Source organism: Falco naumanni, chromosome 8, assembly GCF_017639655.2.
Source record: "Falco naumanni isolate bFalNau1 chromosome 8, bFalNau1.pat, whole genome shotgun sequence".
NCBI classification, from domain to species: Eukaryota; Metazoa; Chordata; class Aves; order Falconiformes; family Falconidae; genus Falco; species Falco naumanni.
The window spans coordinates 64,316,483-64,339,129 of NC_054061.1; positions in this window are offsets into that span (position 1 = coordinate 64,316,483).

The window sequence follows — 22,647 nt, forward strand, 5'->3', positions numbered from 1 at the left end:
GGATGTTTCAGTGATTCACAACTTTTCAGAAATAAGTATACCCAAAATATTGCACATACTTTTTACCACCAGGGATATTCCAGGAAAATGTTTGTGCAGAAAGGAAGGGCCGTTTCTTTTAGCTCTGAAGCGCGATGAGCTGAGAACAAAGATTAATAAATGCTGTGTAAATAAAAATGAGAAGGGCCATCAGTGTGGAGTATGGCTGGTAATTATAGGTGAGCACTGCAAGGCTGAGTCAGGGATTTGGACACTTTACCACTAAAATTGATCAAAGACATGCACTTTGGTCCCCTAGGCTGATTTGCAAGTTTGCCTGTGGGTCTCAAATGTACAATGCATGCGTGTAATTGTCAGATTTAGTTTATTTTGAATAGAGTCAAAGTAAGATAAAACAGACAAAAATGCAAGTACTCAGGTACATCCAGAATTTGGCAGAATGAAGAACACCGCCCACCTATCTTCCTGACACCCATTTGAAAGCGCCCAGCAGCCCTGCATGTTCAGCTTGCAGGTTATTCTCAAACGGAAAATAGCACTAGCAGTTTTTGTTCAGTACTTAGAAGAAACAGGTAAAAGCAGAGCTGAATCCACAGATTTAAAGGAACCCCTCCCTCCAAACAGTGTAATTCTTACTAACTCAACTTCAGCCACCCCTCTTCTGCTAGAGGCTGTCTTCTCACTGGCCCCGCTACACAGTCTCATGCCATACACAGCTTTTTTGCCTTGCCACTGCCGATTGCTCATGACTGCTGCCCCAGGGGCCAGTGCTTTGCACAACAGGACTGTTACCAGCCTCTCTGCTTGTGAATCTCAGCTGTCTTCTGCAATCACCTTCTCTACTTTAAGTGTCAAGGAAGTTCCATCTGTGGGCCATGGATGGTGGCTTTAAAAGTATTTTGTTTATTCAGTAGATTTTCCAGGTATGACAAATTTACAGAGATGCTTTGGCTGCTTTTTGACCTCCGATGCATCTCTTTCCATACAACTGTTTTTCCTTACGTAACCACAAATGTAAAATATACAGCATCATGCAGTAGACAAAAAGAACATACTCATAGAACATACACCGTTCTATTTTAACAAACACCCTCAAAGTCAAGAATAGGACTGTACTCTGGATAAGCTTGTGAAAGGGGTGAGTTCAGCGTAAGATGGGCAATGAAACAGTATCAAAAGACTCTTCATGTGTTTCCATTCAGCATGATGGGTTATAATGGATAAGCAGAGTGGAGAACTCCCCAAAGCAAAATGAATGTGGTAGAACCTCTGGCTATGTCAAAGGATAAAACGGGATTCCCCAGAAATAGCTAGGTAACCAAACATGAGTTAAACACAGCTGCTTGGAATCATTTTCCACTGATTTCTGGTCATAAAAGACCGTCATTAAGATCTGAAAGTTAAAAAAAACCCTGTTTTCACTGGATCTGGAAAACAAAATTTGGAAATGTTCTTTATGTTTTCTTGTTTGTTTGTTTGTTTGTTTTTCTCTTCCACCATCTCTGCACCTTTCTGTGGTGGGGTATGGGATAAGGGGTAACAAAGGAGAGGCTGGAGAGGAGTAGGAGGAAGTATATTGAAAAAGAAGCATGCAAAAACAAGTAATAAAGAAAGAACAAAACCCGAGATCTTTCAACTGCAATTATTTTCCCTAAATTTCAGTGAAACTATTCAGGAAAACAAAATATTACTCATTTTCTCTCCAGAGGTTTTTGAAATGGTTTCAACATTCTTCCGCAGCCTGCTTTTCTCCTGTCTCCAAGCCATTGTGATGAGTGGTGCCGGAGGAGCCGCTCCACCAGAGCAGGAGCTGGGGAACAGGCCATCGTGCTGTCAGAGGACACATTGCCTGGATTAAGAAATCACCAGGGCCAGGATGAATCTAGCAGGTCTTAGCAGGAATGCACTGGCCACCCCGTCACCTCACATTTCTACATTTCAAAATTAGTTTTATCTAGTGTGGAATGCACGATAGAATTTAGTCAGCTAACAATGTAAACATCTGACAGGCTGGGCATCTAGGAAGAAAAACTCAAAACCTGAGGAGCTCCTTTGTCTGGGTCAGCCCACTGCAATGCATTCACAATATGGGCTTCCATGTACGCCTTGGCTGGCAGAGGTGAATTACTAATTTAACGCACGGGATGTACGTAGGGACCTGCAGAACCTCTCCAGCATTTAGTCCATGCCCAGGGCTTGGGTAGGTTCCCTTGCTGTTGGCCAGAGGGCACCTGCCAGTGAAGAGGGTGCTGGACTTCTAAAACCAGAAAGTGCTGGGGGATGGAGCCCTGCGAGCGCTGATATGAACAGCTTGTGAACCATTACTATCTAGAAGTGTCAAGAAAGATTAGAACAAACATCAAGCAAAGATGAAATAAACAGCTATTGTATGGGCAGAAATGGATTTTCAGTTTCCACAGTAAATAAAATAATGTGCTGTGTTAGTCAGTGCCCCTGTGATGATACAGTTTGCAGAATTTTTACTGGCAAGCTGCCATACTTACTTTCATTTATCTGCCTCAAAGCACCATTTCAAAAAGTGCAAAAGCATGTTGTTGATAGAGTAGATTGTTTATAGCTGAATTGAGTATTTCAGGACAACATGCATTGTAATAAAGCGGGGGAGGGGATGAGGAAGCCAGCACAGCTGCAGTTTCTTGAATCCTTTGTCAAAAATCAATGCCAGAAAGCTGAGACGTATTTGTTCTGTCTCAGGAAACGCAATAAGCAGCCCCCTTGCAGCTCCACTCCATGACAAGTGCTAACAAAGGCCCACAGTACTGCCAAGGCTTCCCCAGCACCTTGCAGCAGTGCTGCTGGTGCCCCTGGATGGCACTGCACTCCCTGGCAGCTCCTTGGTGGCCAGCGGAGCCGGGGGACCCATCACCCCTATGCACCATCACAGCTCTGCTGCTGCATGTAGATGATGAGCACATGGTACAGTAACTCCTCCAGCAACTGAAAGATTGTGTTGGAGTGTGTAGGGGGAGAATGATATTAAAAATAGCAATGTAAATAAACCCAAGGTGCTTCAAGATCAGAGTGCAGCCCTCGTTGCTGGATGGGCAACCTGCTGCTGCTGGAGTGAGGCAAGGAGTGAGGGCAGCCTATCGCAGGTAGGAAGTTGTGGCTGATACAGAAAGATTGCTTGTCCCAGTTCAGCAGTCTGCCTGGCACCCACAGCATCTTCAAAAGGACGGTAAGACACACAAACTGGTTCTCCATGTTGAAAAACAGCACTAAAAGCACATGCCTCTGGAGGTTTCCACTGCTCAAGGTCCGGTTTCCTCAGTACAAACAGTAAAAGGCTGATGAGTGAGGACTTCAGTTCCCCTGAGACCATTGCATCCAAACAAAAAATAGACTAAAAAATATGACTAGAATTAAGGTAAAAAGAGAATGAGACTTTACGGGAAGATAACAGTAGCTGCTACCCAGAGTTAGAGGACATAGGGAGAATGTGGGGGTCTCCTTCTCCAGCGCTGCTGGCCCCAGAAGAAAACATCTCATACTCCCACCATGCTGGGGGACAGCAGCTCTTCTGGCCAGTGTTCCTGCAACTTGCTGGCAGTAACGGGGTGGTATTGCCTCCAGCCTGGCGGTGCAGGGTACCAGAACGTGGGTGCTGGGATATGCACAGCCTTTGCTTCCTCCCTCAGCCCAGCTTCCTGAGCAACCTGCCCCACAGCTCTGTGCCAGCTGGTGCTGCGTGGGGTGGCCCCGCTGCTTCTCCTGGCCACCTGGGGCCTAGGCTGGCCTGGGAAGTGCTGCGCTGGGGCACCGCAGCTGTGTGGGTGACTCACTGCCATGTCCTCCTCGGCTGGCCCAGCTGACACCAAATGCCATTGGGATGTTCACTATGAGCACTCCCAGGCACTGTAGGCTTTCAGGAGATATTGTTTGTGGTCCCTCAGCTCCATTTGTCAGCAGGAGCTCCTGGAGGCACTCAGCACCCAAAAGGAATGCTTGATCCTTGACTGAATCAAGCCCTATTAGCATAGTTCCAGGCATTTACAGATGCCATATTTTCTACATTAATATTTAACCCACCAAGTCTTTCAAAGCCCAACTTTCCAAACCTCAAGTTCCCAGATGCTTTTTAATGCCCTTCTCAATAGTGCAATAAAAGTCTGATATTTTATTACTCCCATGAATTATTATCCTAATTTGTAATTTGCCAGACTTTTTTAAACTTCAAAATCTGTACTGTATTTTCCCACACACACCAAAAAAAAAAACCCCAAAAACAAACCCAAAACAAAACCCAAAACCAAAAAACTGTGCGTGACACATTTTTCACTAACAAGCTGAAGCGTAATATTTAAATAGACACAACGATTTTTCTGAAGGGGCACACTATCTTTGTCACACTGTCATCAAGGTTGCTTTATGTCACCCCAAATAATGTTTAAAGGTTTTCCTAAAATAGAAGGGATAACCTAGAACTGTGCACAAAGGACTGGAAGCAGAATGAAATGGTTATGAATTCTTCTGAACTTTGATGTAAGACTTCCAGGATGGTTTATAGGCACCATTTTTTTATTATTTTTTTTTTTTAAGAAGTAAGAATCTTGGTTATCTGGAATGCAGATGCTGGGAAAATTCAGAAGCTCTGGAATGCCTGCAAGCTGTGCTCCCTATGCAGTAGACGCCAAAGATAATGGAGCAAAAGACACTCAAGATCTCATCCAGCATCTACTGAAGTTAACAAGGGCCCTATTACTGACTGAGCTGAGCTGTGGATGAAGCCTCCAAAGAGCACCTTCCTGTCAGTTAACTGGAGACCTGACCGAGTCCAGAACACCACAAATGAGGTGAGTCAAATCAAAGAAAACAGAAGCACTGGAAGCGTGACCTCAAAGCCAAACTCGATACATAAGAATGTCTAAACACGGCAAGACTTCTAAAGACAAGAGGCTGATGGTGTCCTACTTCTTTTGGCACGGGTTGCCCCGGAAAGCAGAGCTCTGTTTGTGTTGAGCACGACTGATCTACCAATGTGAGGATGGCAACATCCATTTGTCACCCAGTGAGAAATGAGGGTTTAATACTTGTAACTCTCAAAAGTACCTTTTATTGGAATCTGAGTGGTAAGTTCTGGAGAAGCAAAAGTGAAAGCTGTTGGAAACTATTTGCTTTCTTTCTCCTGCAAACCTATTAAAAATGAAGGCAGAAAACTTTTGTGGAGCCCACCTGTAACAGTACAGAGCTGGCCATAGCCTTGTGCAGAGTGCTATGCTGGCAACTTGGGTGGCAGGAGGCCGAAACCTTTTATTTTTCTGGGTGAAAGTATGGCATCAAACTTTCCATAGGTACAGGCTATGTTGTCCTGGAGAACTTGCAACATTCTAACAATATCTAAACACTCAAATCCTGGAGCATTTAAACTTATCTGTGGTTGGAAAAATCTGACCCAGAGATGTGAGAGCACCGTTATTGGGGAACCTGGATTGGGGACTAACTGAAAAAGCTCTATACTTTCAGTATTGTTTTTCAAGGATCCTTTTCCACCATGGGAGAGAGTTCCACCTTGCAGTGGACCTTTCAAAGTCTACTTTCAGGCAACCACAAGCTTTGGATATTAAAGTCTTCTCAGAGAGAAGTGATTCCTCCACAGAGCGCCTGTGCAGGTAGATGAGAAGGTTCTTCAAAGGGACAGAGGCTCTGTTCCACTAGCGGTTTGCTCTGTCTTCAGCCCCTTTAACTACTCCCGTGCAAGGCCACCCAAAATTCACAGTGGAGCAGCTCCATCTAATGCAACAAATGCTCAGCTTGTGCCCAGGCTCTCTCTCCTGTCACACTTACCATTGGTTCTCCTTGGCCTTTCCAGTTGTTTGGGGGGATCTCCTTGCCCACTAACTCTTGCATGATTACTTGTTTGCAGAACTTAAAGAGAAGTGGAAGTGGATTCCAGAGTTAAAAGGAGGGATCTGCTTTGCTTCTTCCTACAAATGCTGTGCAGAGCTCAAACCTCCTTTGGGAAGAACACATTACTTTTGCAGGTTTCTGATCAGCTCCGTACTCCACATAGGACCAGTACTGGGAGTTTAGCCTTAAAAGGGAACGACCTAATCCCCAGAGAGGGAACCAGGCAGACGTATCTGAACTGCCAGGGATTAGTCCAGGCATAATTTTAAGCCTGGGAACTAGGGCCAGGTCACTGGAATTACTTAGCTCTGTTAAAAGTCAGGATTTGTTTCAGGTATGACTTGAGTACTAATAGAAACTAATAGAAAAATACAATACATGCACATATAGCTTTTAAGATATAGGCATGGGAATTATTTTCCCTCGGTTACAATTTCTTTTCTATTTTTGCCTTTTTTATTTTCTTTTAAACACTTTTCCTCCAAGGAAATGTTGAAGAAAAGTCTCTGTTCTGCTGAATATGCACTTTCTGCCTTTGACTCTAACTGCTTTGACAGTTGGTAAAGTAGACGTTTCTTGCATCTCATCCAGCCAAGTGGCAGCTCAGAAGAGAGAACTCAAACCCTCTTTTTCATCACTCTTATGGGAGGTTTTTAGAGAGTTTCACCTCAAACCCATGATTTTGCTTGAGGCTGAGGGAGCTGAAAAGTGCAAATTCCCTTCAGCATTCAGGGACTCACAGTCGGGTTGTTAACACGGTACAGGAAAGACGCACAGCTCTGCTACGGGCTGAAACACAAGCATGCACACGGACAGTACTACCCCAAAGTATCACGTATCTTAAAAAGTCTTTCAAAGGTGGCGAGGCAGAGTTGTGAAAGCCTGGAAGGAAAGTCAAATACAGTCTTCTAAAGGCCACTGAAAAGGATTCAGAACGCTGCTCGTGTTTTTCAGCGCAGGCACCCAAGGTGCCCACCCCAGGAGTCCTAGCACCAGAAGATTGCCATTGAGACTCAGTCGGCTCTGTTGTCATGTTCCCCCTTGCATCCCTTCCATCACCTCCCTGGGCTAATCCAAAAGCCTGACTATCTGCAGAGCAGGCGGAGCCCTTCTGAGCAAGCACAGCGATGATACGCAAGAGACCAGCTTAGTACTCAATAGCATGCGTATATGATTGATGGCCTCTGTGTGGCACTTACCCTTCTGCTTATTTCTCAGGACTGCAATTTATTAACAGTATTGCCTTTTCTGATGAAATATCAGGTGTAAACATCAGTGACAGGCATTAATTGCAGACAGTGCCTTTAATCAGCAACTGAACATTAATAAGCATATACCCTGAGAATTAACACGATGGGACACTTGATCACTAAAGAGTACTTCTCATAAAGAAAACCTTTTGTTTCTAAAAAGGTCAAAGTCTTCTTTTCTCTATTTGACAAGGAGAAAAAAAAAAAAAAAAGAGCATATCTAGACTGCTTTATGTGGCTTAAATTATTTCCATCCATGCGTAAAAACCATTCCTTTTCAAAGATGTTCACCAAGTTTTTGTATGTGATCTGCAGCTCCCAGGGCCTCTGTTCCTGAAATTATTAGGTTAGCTGCTGAAAGCAGCAATCAAGTTTTACTGTTAATCTTAAAAGCTAATCCTTTTTATTGACTTCCCAGTCAATAAACTTGTAGCTCTGAAACTACTTTCAGGTTTCCTTGAGTAAGGAGGGTTTGTGTGTACCTGTGGCATGTGTTTGAAGCTGCTAATTTCCCTGCTAAATTGCGCTCACAGGTTAAAACTATAAAGCATTTTGCTTTATCTCCTGACATAGTGTCCTGCTTCCACAGAAATCAGAACAAGGCTTGAATTGAGAGGACTCGGGGAGTAAGGTCAGGACCCTCATCCAGTCACAGTTTGCAGGGGGCTGTTACAGGGAGTGAATCTTCTTGACTAACAGAAAGGATAAGGAGAGAGGCGGAGGTTTTGAGTTGTGACCTTTTTTTTTCTTTTTCTTTTTCTTTTTCTTTTTCTTTTTCTTTTTCTTTTTCTTTTTCTTTTTCTTTTTCTTTTTCTTTTTCTTTTTCTTTTTCTTTTTCTTTTTCTTTTTCTTTTTCTTTTTCTTTTTCTTTTTCTTTTTCTTTTTCTTTTTCTTTTTCTTTTTCCTGTTAAGAAGCCCAGTGGATGTAGTCCTGTCCTTATTCTTGAATTAAAATCTAACCCAGAGAGCTAAAGAATAGTTAAGCATCACACAGATGTATCGTTCCTCAGCTCTAGCCAAAGAAAAGAGAATGAAGGACATGCCAGATGTCTCAGACTACTTCAAGTTGCTGTGAACCAGTTTGGATGCATTCAGCCTTGCACAAGCCCTGATCACAAAACTCCTCTTACTCAGACGAGTAACCAGCAGCGCGGGACTCCCCAGAAGCCCCAGTATCACCTCAGCAAGAAGAGGACACAGTATGGGAGAAGAAAAACGGGTCTGTTCTCAGCTTACACGCTATGACAAACACTAAAATATAAATAGCTCTCTGAGCAGCAGGGAAAACATGAAGGCTTCCTTGGCTTTGTAATTTGTGGTGGGATTTTCTTGTGCTGAGCAGTATGCAAGCTCTGACTGAAGCTCTTCCCACTGGTGGGGGGCATTGAGGCTGCTGCTCGGAGAGCAGCCCTTCCCCTGGCAGCAGGATTAATGCTCTTTCTCTTTGTCCATCACCAGTTCTGTGCAGTCTGTCAGAATCAAAATCTTTACCATTCAGAGCTGCTGCCCAAGCTCAGCAGAGACCGGCCCAGCAGACCAGGCTCAAAAGGTGGAGGGGGAAATTTTCCCCTCCCTCACTAAGCGTGAAGTTTTCTCTCACACTACCCCCTTTTCCAAGACCATCCGGATGGCAAGCTGCTGTTCAACCATCGCTTGCGCCAGGACACCACGAACGCCTGAGCACTTCTCACCCCTAGCGTGGAGCCGCGGGCAGCGCTCGCCGCCCGCATGAGCCCGGGCGCCGCGGATCCCGCCTCACACTGCTTGGGTTTCAGGTGGGCCTGTTCCCCACCTGCTCCTAGCATGTACTGCAAGCTTCATGCTCTTAACATTTCCCAGAAATTCAAAGTGACAGAACCGGAGGTATCGCAATCTGGAACTCTTAACTTTCATAAACTGGTGAGAATACGGGAATGTGCATGTTCCTTATTTAACTGCTCCACCAGCTTTTCTTATGTGCTGCTCAGCACAGCCGTTCAGGGTACATATTAGACAACTAACATCTGGACTGAATATCTATTAGGACCATATGCTCTACTCGGCTACAGCATCATGTTGGAGATCAGGAAAATCCAAACCAAATGGAGATATCAGAAACTTTCAAAGGTCAAAAATAAAGTCGTTTTGGTTTTCCCAGCCCCACTGAATATGGTATATTGGCCCGCGCTCTACGCCTCATGTGGAAGTCTCACTGTAGAAATAACCTGACTTAAAAAATGAAAACCAACTTGAGTATTGTGGTTGAAAACAGATCTATCTTGATGATTTTTCCCCTAGTAAAGTTTTGAGTGAGGCAATGCTGAATGCCTCTGTCTCCTAAATGAGAATGAACAGCGAGACCCTCAACCTTCACTTTCCTGTCAATAACTTTATGACGGTGTTTCTAGTGTGGGTGTGATGGTTTCCAGTTTCACCCCAGTAGGATTCTCCTGGTTTATGGCTGAAAAGTTTATACGGGCCCAAAATGGACAGGCCTGGGAATGTACCACTTACATAAACAGAAGCAGTGCTTAAATGCCATAAAACCCCCTCAAGATAGCTAATGGAGCATGGCATGACTCCCTCATTCCTGAATAAGGAACTGAGAGCACTGAGCAGCTAAAACCGTTTGGTACATGAAAGGAAGAAGGCAGAAGGAGTCTCTTTAACCGGGTTTGGGATCTGATCAAGAAAAAATTACAGATTTCCACAGTCTCACAAATATCTCAGTGCTTTTACAAAATTACAGGTAAAGCCCTGCGTCACCAGAGGCCAACAGTGTTCTTTAGACCCAAATTTTCTGTGAACAAGTCAGGGAAAACCAAGACTTGATTGGGGCAAGGAACAGAACTTAATACTCTGGCTTCTTGGTAGTGCTACCACTTAAGATGAATGTGCTTTGGGGCAGTGCACGTCAGTGGTGTCTCGGTCCCCAAATAAAAGGATTTCTCTCCACTTAGCTGAGACAACAGAGGAACCACTGCATTTTATCAAAGCACTATCAATATTGTACTTTTCCAGGTCAAAATGGCAATCCTTCAAAATAACAAACCCAAAAAAGCTTTGCAAGAGAACACAATCCCACTGTCCACTATTGGGTTAGGGGTTTGGGGGGTTTTGTTTGTTTGTTTGTTTTTTAAAAAAATAAATTAATCAAAACCCTATATTTAAAAATTTGACATTAGAAAGTCCTAAACATTCTTTTTTAACACGTGCTTTTATTTTCTTAATAGTTTAGATGTGTAGATGAACACAACAAAGCTGGAGAAAAGAGGGATATTTCTGGTCTGGAGGAGGAAAACTGGAAGAGCTGGGTGACTGGAGCAAGAGAAGTGGGGTGGGGTTCAATAGCACAACGTGCCCAGCTGTAAGGAGCTGAAGCAGCATCACTGCTGTGCCCTGGCGGCTGCGAGGGGCCTGGAGGTACTGGCTGGTCAGAGGACAACCAGCACAGCCCAGTGTGAGAAAAGCAGGAGTCTGCTGTGGCAGGTGAGGCAAGGTAATTCCCCCAGAGATAAGGCAGCATTTAACAACCCTGTTTGAGGCCAGGCGACCTCACCAGGAGTGTGGCAAACTCTTGTCACCACCCACGTTCAGGAAAGATGAAATGGGTAGAGAGAAAGGCTATTAGGGTGAGCAGGGAGGCACAGATCCTGAGGATCTTGGCCAGTTCAACCCAGCAAAATGAAGCCAGAAGCGGACCATGATGGTGGCTGCAGATTCATGAGAGCACAAAAGCAAAAGGAGGAATAAGCACCAGAGGGAAATTCTTTTCAATAACCGTGTTGGCGAAAGATATATGACAAGCAATTAACTACCCATAAATGAACATTGATGTTTTCTTCAGGGTGTTAAATTGAACTATGGTCTCTCAGAGAAAAAATGTGAGGCTTGATAATCCTCCCAGAGCACTGACATCCTGATGAAGTCAACAACAAATTCCTGCCCTCCATCCCCATGTCTGGCTGCCCACGAATTCAAGCAGATGTTACTGAACTCCTTAGTTTCAGCTCCTTGCTGAAGACTTTTTTTCTTTTTCTTTCTTTTTTTTTTTTTTTTTTTTTTTTTTTTTAAATTCTGAGGTCTAGAGACTTCGTTTTCTTCAGATGAAAGATTAGATTCTGTCAGTTCTGAGTACATATGTGGGCTGATCTGGCCTATGGGCCGTATGTTTGACACCTCTAGTATACTGTGTTATTGTACCCGGGGGAGGTGACGGGGACTTATTTATAGAGACAGTGTCTGTCAGAGGAAGTTATAAGTGCGATTTGTGTGGGTTAAAATAGGAAGAATGTGTACTCTCTTAAGTGGACACTCTCTTGATTTTAGGCATGGTCAGGGCGAGTGCCCTTAACGAATCTTAACAGTTTTCAATTTATTACTTTTTTGTGGGAAGACGCAGTATTTTTAGAGTCCTCAAGTATATCTTTAAACTTGGAGAAATGACAAGTCCGGGACTTCTGGGACACTTGAAGCAGATCTAACCTGTCATCTGTGCCGTGAGTAGCTGCAGACGCCACTGCAGAGTTAGTGCAAATGGTACCTCGCTGCAGGGGCGGTGCTCAGCTCCCACGCAGCACAAGGGCAACACGGAGCTGGGGCTACCGAGGCTTTGGTCTTCTGAGCCCCCAGACCACACCGAGCCAGGCTCTCTCTTGTCTGCTAGCTGCTCTCCCTTCCATCACAGAGATACTAAAATACACGCAATGCCCTGTACAAGCCTGATGTTTTGGAAGATCAATTCTTCCAAAATTCCTTAATATGAAATAAAAAAAGCACCGTGGCTTATGGAGGAGGAAAACATCTACTGACTTCATGACAACGGGCCTAGGGGATTCAGCCTGTCTCACTGAATCCGTTCCTTCTCTAGCGTAAATTATTTGAGAAAGAAAAGTTTCCTGATATTAGTGTTTCACACATCACTGAGCACATTGCTGGTACTTGAGAGATGGCCAACAAAAATAACTTCCTTGCAAGTTTTAAGTACATAAGGTTTGAAGTAGCCAATGAAGTTTTCAGACTCCTAACACTTCAAACAGAAAAGCTCCAACAGTAAGCATACAGCTTAAAAACTTTAATCAAACGCACTAGCTCACAGCAAGAGCAAGTAGATAAAACAGATGCTAGTTTTCTAGACCAAGTCATTCTCAAATATTGTACCACCATCCTCTCTTAGGGGGAAGCAATGATGGCAAACAATGAAAATGTCCTTATTTAAAAAAAATTCCTTAGTACGTCCAAACTGCCATCTCTGTTTAATGTCAAACTTACAAAAAACCAATCCCCTTGGTTAGGAGTCTGCTGATACTTTAGGTTTAAAAAAAACAAACCCCAAACCTCCGCAACTCCCCCCACCCCCGGTTTCCTGGAGTTGCTGCTGTGTAAGTCTGGGCAAGAGAAATAGCTTGAGAAAGTTTTCTTGGATTCTGGTTTCTGCTACAGCGTACTGAGACAGCATCCTTAAAGGTGGGGTCCAGGCTGTGTTAGTCTATTGCCACAGGTCCCTGATGTTTTGCCAGCAGCTAGCAGCAGAGCCGGGACCTCCCGCAGCCTCTGCGTGGCAACCGTGAAACAGAACTGGCCTGCTCGTGCTCACATTTCCTTTACGACTCCTTACATTTAATCAAAAGGGTTGGGGTTTTTTTCCTCTGGTCTGGACTGGATGTGGCTTATGATCTCAGTGATGAAAAAGCCAATAATTCACATCACTAGTCAGCCCTGCATTTTCTATATTCATTTATTAAATTAAATTCCAGCTGTTACCAACTATTCATATGCTCTCTCTCTCGTGCGTACACATCCACATACACCAAAACAGCTATGTTCATTAAAAGGTAGTAGTGTTAGGGTTGCCCATCTAATAGCCAGCTTATTAAGTACTGTTTTCCAACATAAATGAAAGCTGTGAAATCAGTACTGCCTAATGCAAAATTAGAAAAATAACAGACTAGTCTCTTAGGTACGTACACCAGCACAGCACCATCGGGAGGCGTGAGGCTGCTCTCTCGCGTCTGGTGGAAGTCTGCCCCTTTGGCTGTGCTCATTAGCCCCTTTTTCTCAGGATTAAATGCAGGCAACAGAGGATTTCACAGCAAGGAAAAGCTGTCAGCTCAGAGGATGGATCCAGCACCACAGAACTAGCACGAGAGGTGAAAGCTGTGTGTCAGTGCTCTGCAACACTTGCTTCAGCTCCTTTTGAACCCTCTCTTCATGTGCAGGCTGAAGAGGCAGCTTTAAGGCTGCTTTAGCCTGCAGACTTTGCAGGACGGGCCATGTAACTTCTGTTCTCTAGAAAACAGGGAGTCACTCAGTAGTGGTGAAGTTAGGAAAAGCCTGTCCCTGATGCGCTTCGGCTGTCTTACACCCACCCCACGGTTTGGCCACTCAGAAACAAAATCGGTCGCTTCCTGGTTTAACTGGCTGGTGCCGTTTGCAGGCAGAATCATACCCGAGTGGGTGCAAACTGGCATAGCCATATTGGCCCTGGGGAGGGGTCAGTCTCGACACCCCAGCTGAGGATCCGGCCCCTGATGCCATGGTCATGGGGCAGCAGAAACCCTCTGTGCCAGTGCGTACGAAGTACTTGCAGAACACATTATCTGGATGATCACGCAGCTCTCCAGGCGGCAGATTAGTAACGACTAAACCCAGAGCTCCTCCTCAAACTGAAACAATATCAGCTTTGAGCAAACAGTTGTCCTAAATGAAAATTCATCCCCTGCTAAATTTAACCAGGTTGCATGACAGCACATATGTGTTGATTTCAGAGAGGTTTCTGAGGCATGAGGGAGATCATAAATAGGCCCTAACATCTGAGAAAATTAGACAGAAAACACAGTTTTTCTTTCCATTACATTTTTGTGTAGAATTCAGCTCGGTATCTGCTCTTCCTTAAATGTCCTGGCACACAGCTTAATTATTAGCACAGTTTCCTTCAGAGGGAATAGAAAGTAGAAAAGGTTGTTTTTTATTTCAGTGTGATACACAAATTAATGGAAAAAAGTATTTGCAAAGTGAGATATTTTAACTTCTGCAAACTGTGAACCTGGCTGCTGGCACCCCAAGTATCATAAACTGCCCACGTGTTTGTTTCGCTCGATGTCAGGCAGCCACCAGTACTGTCAGGTTAATCATTTCACGTGTGAACAATCACCCAAACAACGTGGATGGTGAGCAACACAAAGCCAGTGACACAGCTTTTCTAACCACGGACCTGAAGTCAGGTGAGACCAGGATGGCTGGGCTGCGGTGAGACTGTAACGCCCTCATGCAACACTGCTGACCCAAAAGCAGAGCTTCAGGTTGCAGGCTTCATCCCTAGGACTTACATCATGCAGAAACAGAGGTGGAGGAAAATCATTAGGAGAGCCGGACTGAAAGAGGCTTTCCATCTGTCTCAGGATAAACAGTTAAGTGGACACCAGATTGCCTGGGTGTGTGCTCTGGTCCCTAAGCACTGAAAAACAAAGCCCACAGTGCAAAGTGCAATGCTGTGTGGTGCCACCACATGCAGATGGGATGTACCACCGTCTCCTGCTGCCAGCGGCAGGATGTGCCCCGAAGAGACAGGAGCAAAGCTGAGAAGGTGCTGGGAGCAGAAGGAAGCTGACAGTCACCGAAGGCAGTCAGGGCTATGTACCGCCACGCAGTCCCCATTCCTTTCCCCTGCTTGGGTCTGGGCCCTGTGCGCACAACCAGAGGCACTTCCACAAGGAAGCTCCCGAAGCCACAGCTCAGGGGGGCTCCAGCACCCTCCGCCAGCTGCCTCCTGGCCTGGGGAGCCCCCAGTGCCCAGCGAGAGCAGGGCTCCACTTCACCCGCAGCCTGACCATCGCCCAGCAGAGCAAGAATCCAGCTGGGCACCGAGCACAGCTGCCATTTGCAGGCAATACTAACCCATTTCAGTTATTTATCTGAATCGAACAAGAGGCTAAGAAGAGCCATTCCAAGAGCAATTGCAGCACCTTGGTTTTACAGCCATGATTTCCTCTAGATATACTAAATTGTTTTACAATAGGAAGCATGAGAAATCTTTGCCATCTACAAGTTCACTTTTCCTCAGGCCTAAAAGAAAGAAAATCTCAAAAAAAAATTTAGAAGTTAAAAATCCACTTAATATTAAATGACTAATTATCATGATTTGAAAAGGTCCATCTGATTCACAAATTGTTCCCCTGCTTCTTGCCATATTTCTTTAGAAAGCAATGATGTAGAGAGAGAATGCTGCACACAGCAGGTTTGAAGGAGCCAGGAGAAGGTGACACATCTGAAGCCAGCCCCTCTGGGGAGCAGAGCAGAGCGGCAGGGCAGTGCATCAGCACCGGCACACCGCTCCCTCTTTTCAACTCATGTAGCATTTACCTATCACTGGCAGGTATTTACCATTTTTCTTCTACCCAGGATACACAGGCAAGCAGTAATCGAGTAAACAGTGATATTAAGCACATGTCAATGTAAAGTAACATTGACCTTGTCACTGTGTAAATCTCTGCTCAAAGTTGAACTGCATTTACCTTAGAGTTGCCAAACGTTATTTGTAACTGATAAAACACCTCTCGTCCACTCAGGAGGAACACACCAAGGCTTATAAAGCTTTCTTGCAGTCAGCATCAAGAAGAGAGGGGCTGCAGCTTTGTCACTAGGATAGACTGCAGGTCCCATTTCAAATCCTTTATTCTAAGATTCTCAGATTTGAAGCTGTGATTCTCAATACAGCAGTCCATTTGTTTACAAATTGTTAAATAAATTAAGTAGAAGAAATAATTTTTCCTTTAGATTTTTGGCGACTTGAATATTTTTATATAGATTTATTTATTTATTTATTTAAGCTTATACACAAGTAACGTGTATTTTATGTTTTCCCCTGGGTGGAAGTTGTCAGCAGTGGTACTCTGCGGTTCCTAAATGCCACACATCATGCTCAGATGAACCTTCTGGAGTCTCAGCACAAGAGATTTGCCATAGTTTGACACGAATATACTACAAAACTGGAGGGGATGAGGCTGCATACAAATGCTCTGTTGTCTTGGGGATTTTACTGTCTCTTTGATTGGCCCTGCTCTCAGGTCTTTGGAAGAAGATGCAGGTCCTCCAGGTGCTGGAGACCATGGCCAAAACCCAAGGCTTGAGGGAGGGGTGTTTGAGGAGGCCAGGAAGGCAGCAAGATGAAGAACAAGGTTTAAAAGAAGCACAGCTTGAGAAGGCAGATGAAAGAAAGGAGGGGTAGGCGTGGAGGTCTGAGGTGCGCAGAGGAAGGGCATCTGTGGAGCCTGCTGGTACTGGTGCACGTTGTCCTGCATCCCCTGTCCCCTGGGTCCTTCTGGACTTGCCGGAGGAACATGATGATTTTGTTGGTGGGCTACTCAAACTGTTCAAAAATGTTTTCCTTTTACATGTTGACCTAGAACTGAAATTCCTGGACTTTAATATATTAATTTCTGGCTAGATTTCCTAAGGTAGCAGGGTTATTTTTTTAATTTTACATACAAAAATATTTAAAAGCTTTTATCTCTGTGTATAAACTATTTTTTTTTCTTTTGTTTCCCTCATCAGCTCAAAGAAAGTTTCATCTGTCACAGGAGCACAAACACCTGTGCTTACTATGAGAGCTGCTAAAACCCGCAGAAAACTTTGCAAAAGGTGCATCTTGGAGGATGTAGCCAAACTAACAACCTAAATCCATGCAGGAGTATATTTGGATTATGCACAAATAGAGCATAAAGTCAAACTCAGCTAGAATGAAAACGTTACTATTTGGGAATATGAAATTTCCCCATCTGTTTCCATCAGACATGGCTGAGTGGATGCTCCAGCATCCCCAAAGGAATGTGTCTGTTAGGGGGACAATGTTTTGTACTCAAAGCTTCAGATTTTAAAATTTAATTGAATTTCATTTCTTAAGGAAAAGTCCAAGTGACACAAGGACCCACTAAAGAGACCTGGAACAGTTTTTATGGGGGAAGCAACAAAGAAATCAGAATCCCACAGATAAATCAGATTGTACAGGAATCATGCTGTCTCGTGCTTCCAGACTTTCCTAGAAATGTCCAGCCACTAATGAGAACATCTGGCCAGTCTCTTCTAGAATACTTAGGGTTCAGACTCTCCGATAATGGGTAAGGGATATTTACTCAACACACTTCATCCCTTAAACCAAGATAATGCTCTTGGCAAAGAAACATGTTCAAGTCTAAAGGGAGTGGTCTCCATGTCTTTAGGCTTCTACATGAAGAAAGGAAAAAAGAAGAGGAATTTACTCCTCCCCTGGGTAAAAATCTCAGTTTACCCCAAGAAAACATATATGCCTTCCATGTAATGTAATTACAAGTCAGCTGAGAAACTTGGTATGAAGGAAAGCAGATCCATACATTGGCAAATTCATGTAGTCCCTCAGCTTTGAGGGATGCCAACAAATCCATTACTGCAATAGTGTTACACACCGAGAGTCCCACTTGAGGAGTTACAGGCTTAATATAAGGAACTTAGGCTGGAAAGGAAAAAAAAATTCCCCTCCCATTCACTATATCCAATGGAGAAGGATTTTTCCCAAGTGAAAAGTAAATTGCTGAGAAAATGCAATTGAAGTGATTAAAATTGCTGAAGGTTTTCCCCTTAATTTTGTTCCCGTCCTTCTCTCCCCAAAATTCCCACGATAGTCAATGTCAGAAGATTTCGCTTACTCTTGAATTCCTCCTCCTGAATCATAAATATTTATCACGTGAATGGGGTCCTTACAAGTCTCTCACATTTGTGAAAGAAAGCAGTTTGCTGCAGGATTTGACCTTGAAAATCTTCCCCAGTCTCATTGACAGGAGCCAATGCTATTTTCCCTTTTTAATAGCCTTGGAAACTTGTGCCAGACAGATGAACAGCCAGACAGACCACACGCAGATTATTAAAAACAGTTAAGGGTGTGTGATTTTGGTATAGGGACATAATGGCTACTACATTACGGGCAAATGGGAGGTGGTAGGGTGGGAGGGGGGATGGTTCATTAACGAACATAAATAATGAAAGGACATTCGAACATGGTTCATTCAACATAAAAAGCCAACTTCTTCAGCTAGAAAATGTCATCAATTTTCTGAAGTAATAGAGGAATTAGAAAACACCGTCAACCTTTATGTTTTGGATTCCTAAGCAGCTATTAGACCTGGATGTTGGAAAAAACATTATGTTACTGCCTAAAAAGCAAGGGGGTAGATTGTACGAACTACTGCCATCTCTTCTACAAACCCCCATGCTGAAATAACTAAAGTGCCCATAGGCCCCCAACACAGACCGTAAACACACAGCAATGCATCGTACACAGATAAATACTGAGATTCTGTCTATGCTGGAAACTTCAACACTGAAGAAGCAACACAGCCCAAGAAGGAGAATGGACCAGGAAGCAAGAGGCAATGCTGCTTTGGCCAGCTCTGCTGTGAGAAGCAGGAGGAGGCATTTTGTTTCTCTGCATCTGTGCTTTCCTCCTCCATATCTTCTGTTGGATCTGTAAGAGTGCCCGGTCACGGGGCTTGCAGCAAGGACCTGACTCACAGCCAGCCCGCGAGCAGGCATGTGAAGCGCAGAGCTTGTACGTGCACCTTCACTGCGCTCTGAGCACTGCTACCTTGCAGCTGCTCCTTTGACTATCAGTGATCTTTTAAAAAACCCAACCAACCAATTTCAACATGAAAACTCATGACTCTAAGGGCAGCCAAAGAGAGTGGGAATGTCAGCCAGCTACCTGAGGTGGGCTTGCTCTTGTTCCTATTGAGGAGAAGAGACAATTTCCGACAGTTTCAATGAGTGTTGGATGATCATCCAGGGATGAATCTGACTCACCCATTAAAGTAACGCTAGCCAGTGTACAGCCCCTATATAAAGATACCAGTGGAGGGGGCTGCACAGTCAAAGAAACCTTCCTAAGGAGTTACCTTGCCAAGATCAGAAAAAACTGTGCGTAAATACCTGAGGAAGTCAATGCTTGTGGCACAGAGAGAATACCTGGGTCTGTACGGTCACTGCGGCCCACTGAATTTGTCAACCAAGAAAAGGGAAAGTCAGCAAGTCCTGTGGGACAGAAGACCTTCTGGTCCTCTTGCCAAGGAAGCTGACCTGGTCAGGAAAACCACAGCCTGCCCCTTCTTTCCCAGATTCTTCCCTCTGGCCCCTTTATCTTCCTATGTATGTTTTGACAAAAAAGAGGAAAAAAAAGATGGTTTTGTCAGAAATTTCCTTGGCTTCCCAAGGCTGTACGGTGAAACACAAAGACAAAAATTTTTGGCCAGGTTTCCTCCTTCAACTTACTACTTTGACACACAAGAGTCCCATTCTGGTGGCAGAAAGTGATTACTCATGGTATGTCTGGCAAAGGAACATTTCCATTGAAAAAATGTTTTTTTGAAAACTCACTTGTTTTTCATTGGCCTTAAAAAGACCACTGACAAAAAGACCATTGACTGAAAATGCCTCTCCATTTGAAATCCTGGTTTAAGGTCAGGAGCCTTGTCTGAATTCAGCAGCATCTCAGTATCACTGAAGGAGGGGACAGTTTCCCAAGGGTCATCTGGGCTCCTTGTCACTTCTTCCATTTGCCTTCCCCAGCCTACCACATCGTCTCAAGCACCCAGCCAGCCAGCCCGAATACAAGCCACTAAATCAGATCAGCCACTGCCTGTGCATGAAAGTGCTATCCCAGGGAAAAAAGAAAAAAAGAGGGGGGAAAAGGGCCTTAAATGTTCTTCAGGATACAAAAAATGGGCTTGTATCACAAAGCAAAAGAAATATTTTCCATCACCACAATGAAATATTTATTAATAGCAGACACTAAATAATCTAGCACAGACTTGTTCACCAGAGTGCAGATTTTAGCAGGAGTCTCTGAGAACCAAAGCCCATTTAATTGTAATGAATAATAGCACAGATTTCCTATATTTGGGCTTATATTTTGCAAAAAGCGTTAGCAAGTAAACATGGATATTCCCAAACTGTGAATATTTAGTTCAGTTCTATTCTGATGTTTCTTGTTCTGAATATTACTCTATGAATTATTAAATTGCAACTGATTTTCATAAGGATGAATTTTTTTGTTTGCAAAAATTGCTACTTTCTTCCTCCTGAAGCTAAATCCACTACGCATGGAGACAACTGGAGGCAATATATTCCTGAAAAGGAACATAAGATTCCAGCCACGGTATAAATCAGATGAAAACCAGAAATGCTACTTTTGCTTGAGAGTCATACACCCATAACGGCCTCAGACAAATGAAGATTTTTACCAAATGTCTTACTGGTATTAAAAGTTCATGAGTAGAAACTTGTTCCGTTGAGCATGCGCCACTGACCAAGCATTTTCACTTTATTTACACCTGTGTCTCTGACCAGAAATATGCAAAAAGCCCATATACCAAGTGCAGAGTGTAGGGGGCAGAGAAGAGAAGTCTGGAGAGCAGAAACCAAGATCTCCCTATGCATGGGTCACTGCCCTGGAGGGTCCCCAGCTGCTGCATGGCATGCGCTGGGTGGTGGAGGGTAGCCAAGAACACATGCCCAGGTGGAAGCCCATGTCCTGCACTAAACCACCGACTTTCCCTCACCGCGCCTGCTTAAAACTCTCCCACTTCTTCTTTCCTTTGAGACTGGACACTGCTGGGGGCAGCAACTCCTCCCTGTGCATTTGTGTGAGACCCAAAAAAATGACCAAGGCCTCACAAGAGCTTCATCTGTGCCCATCTACTCCACGGAGATGAGAGGTGCTCATATCTCAGCAGTGTTACTAGCAAAGAGACAGATAGAGAACAGACCTCTACTGGCTGAATTCTTTGGGGGGAAAGGAAGGGAATACTTTCAAAGTCACAGAACAAAAGTATCATCTACAGTGAGAATTAAACGATGGTCATATTACAACAGAGGTGTAATAGCGCAGAGGAATAATTAATATGGACACCATTTCGAAGAGTGAGAGTCAGCTGCTCACGCTCCTGCTCCCAGAACTATCCCCACGATGAGTCATGCAGGCACAGTAGAAATATCTTCCGCTCCTGTAGAAAACATTTTTCTAATATTGAGTCTATATAGAGACAGGAGAAGAAGATACATGTGGCTATAGCTGCAATTTCCCCATGCCAGGCTTACCGCCCAGGCCAGTGGGCACGTACTGATGCTGCCAAGTGGTCAAGCCTCTGCTGCTGTTTGCACGGCAACTTACATGGCATGGCTCATAGTGTTTCATGATTTATTATCTCAAAAAATGACACTATTTGACAAGTACCAAGTGACAGTGGCAAACCTATTTAACCACACTGCTGCTGGGCTGTGTTGGAAGCTTAGGCTAGGCTTATGGGTACCTGACAATTGTCTTGGCTACTTTTACATGCCATACACAAAGCTGCAAATTAGCCTGGCAGCATCGAGGAGCCTCTGATTAGACAGCAAACTTCACTTTCTGTCCTTTTAAAGTGTAACATTTTCATTCTCACACATGTGCATGCTCATTTGGGAAGCATCTGACTAGTTCTGGCATCAGATTTGGACACCTTAATGTGTGCATCTTCCTCGCAGTCTCATAGCACTGAATAACACATGAAGCTGCATTTGTCTACAGGTCTGCTCAGTTCAGCCTGGGTGGGTGAGGAGGCAGTTATTTATTTACACTGCTGCCAGCAGGGGTGAGATCCTGATGGCTCGGTGCAGGGTGTATGGTACCTGACTGCAAGCTGAGCCGTTGGTTCCAGTGCAAGCCCGTGCAGAGCAAGGCACTGCTCAGCCAGAGCCAATGCCAGCCCTCACCTTCAGGCCTTGTAGGGGTCAGCGCTGTTGGGGGCAACTGGAATGGCTGCCCTTTGCTAGCACTTCCCACCTGCTGTCTGCAAAGCAGTTGTGTTTAGAAAAATAAACCACAATGGCTATGCAATGTTTGTCAGCAAGTACTGGCTTTCAATGGCAAGTGCTAGCGATAAACACAAATTCATTTGACAAACCATGTCCTGTCACAGAAAGAAAACCAAACCCTTCCCGCGGAGGAAAACCAGCCTTTCATGCTAGATAGCTCAGGGTTAGGCCTGTGCAGCCTTCTCTCTCACTTACAGCCATACACTCTGTGAGAGGTAATGGGGATGAAGTGATAACTAGGTCATTCCTACAGCAGAGAATACATTTCGAATGGAAAATCCCATCATTTTCTTGTATAAACAAGTCAAAATGCATTTATAGGATAGGTTTGGGTTTTTTTCAGCTTGCAAGAGGGTTTTAATTTTTTTTTTCTTGCCACATGAACTGCCAACTAAACTGAGAAGCAGAAATCCTAAATAAAAGTTTAAAACCAACCACCAACTGTTTAGAAACTGAAAAAGAAACTCTACTAGGAAATCAGCCCTTTTAAGACAGTGTTCCAGTAAGATGCCAGGGACAGGTCACTTGGTTGCCTCATTAGAATAACCACATTTTAGGTTTTCAGAGGAAAATCTATGAGGTTGAACAGCCAAGAGGGTTAGTACAGGGCTCAGATTTTAACACAAAGGGTAATCTGGTCTAGCGCAGTCTGGTCACTGCAGCAGTGTATCTG